This window comes from Oryx dammah, unplaced genomic scaffold (assembly GCF_014754425.2).
Source record: "Oryx dammah isolate SB20612 unplaced genomic scaffold, SCBI_Odam_1.1 HiC_scaffold_11081, whole genome shotgun sequence".
Lineage (NCBI taxonomy): Eukaryota > Metazoa > Chordata > Mammalia > Artiodactyla > Bovidae > Oryx > Oryx dammah.
Genome location: NW_024080475.1, coordinates 796,317 through 798,268, shown reverse-complemented (window position 1 = coordinate 798,268; position 1,952 = coordinate 796,317).

Here is a 1,952-nt window from a genome sequence, read left to right as displayed (position 1 = left end):
AGCAAGCAAAACCAAAACATACAAACAGGGAAACAGATAAGCCCTGAAACAACTAATGCGGGATTGTTTTCTGAAATCATCGATTTTTTTTTTCACTCAAATATACATTTTGCCAGCACTTCCTGTACTTAATAACCATAGCAGGAAGAAAGCATTTTCAAGGGGGGGGTAAAAATCCGGTGATTGTTACTCTATTTCAAATAAAACAAATAATATACTTACTATGATATATTTCAATTCTGTTGATTTCATAGTCCTCAGGGGTAAGCCCGGCTCCAGTTGGAGATGCCAGAGATTCTCAACTTGGTTGCCTAACAGGATCCTGAGGCTCACATCTTAACCCAGACCAATTAAGTAGTCTCATGATGGTGCACACAGGTGCAAACACACTCAGGTGTGGTTTTGAACTCTTTTGGTACTCCAGGTGCAGTCAAAGTTGAGCATCTCTAGAATGGTTAAAAGGAAGCTCCAGTATCTACTTAAATCCCACCCAGGTCTGTCCTTAGCTCTTCCCTTTCAGATATTTTATCTGAAGACAAACATAGCAAATTAATCAAAAAGGCAAAAAGCAGGAACATAAGGAAAAAACTACTACCCGGCGGGCTCAGCTTTCCCAAACATCTCAACAAGCTACAATGATGGACTAACTCGGAGAGGACAGCGTCTAATAAGAGAAACAACAAAGCTCAAATCTTGGGCACCGTCTACCGACTTCACAAACGTAGGGGACCGTGAACATGACTACACAGCAGTACACGGATAAAAAATTTTTTTGAGAAAGTTAGTTGATTTTCAGTGTAACGTGAGTCAACACTGATTTGACTGCCAGAAAATAAACTCCATCCAAGGCGGCATCAACACATGTAGGATATCTGGGCAAGAAAGGCCACTTTCTCAAGCTTGCTGGAACACTTTTAAGTACTGAGTCACGTTCTGGGGAGTATACTAGCTGAAGAACACACAAAACGAGGTTGCGGTTGAAGAGGGAACTTTGAAGGGTCTTTCAAAAAGGGCGCGCGGTGGGGGGTTACTATGACAGATATTTATAAATGGTTTGAAGAGCTCACAGAAGGAAGTTCGATTTGACTTATGGAGCCAAGTCCAGAAGTCAAAGCAATGGATAGGTGGAAGAAAACACTTTTCAGTGACGTTGACCATCAAGAATGTTAACGACGACGACGGGCGGCCACGCAGGGCGGGGTGGGGGTGGGGTGGGTCGCTTCTGGTCACTGAGCAGATTTGAGGCTTCTCACTTGAGGGGAGTTTCAGAACTTGTGGGCGGACTCCAAGTCTCATCACCTGAGATTTTATGATCTGTGTATTGAAACGTCGCCCCAGGTAAAAGAGAGGCTTTCCCACTTTCGGGGAGCTAAGGAAACCCTGAGCGGGGGACGTCTGCGCCCAGGCCACCCAAGCCAAGGTGAAGGCCGGCCAACAGGGCGCTCTGCCGCCCCGCTGACTTTTCCGACCGGGAGAAGCCCTTGGCTTCCGCAGACTTCACGTCCAACAACGTGCTTCACACGTGTCTCCCTCGTCCTGCTTCCTCCTTCAAACCCACTCCCCACAGGCGCTGCTCGTGAGGCGCCCGGCCCGGCGGCCCCACCGGCCACAGGCCCGGGCTTCCAGCCGCTCCAGAGCCTTCGCCCCACAGTCCGCCCGCCTTCGCATCCCCTGGGGGGAGCCCCCGAGTCGCCCGCCAAGGGGAGACAGGGGGCCCGGCGGGTTCCCCGCCCCTGGCCGACTTTCTCGCACTTTCTAGAGTCTGGAGCTCCCCTTCCCCTCGAGCGGGGACGCGGGGGGCCAGTCTGCGGGGCACTCTGGCCGGAGCCGGGGCGCCCGCGCCCCCGGAGCCCGGCGCCTCGGAGCCCGCGCGCCGGCCGGCTCCCCCCCAACTCCGCGGGGGGCTCGCGCCGCGGGGGGCGGGGGAGGGGCGGCGCGGGCGGCGGGAGACG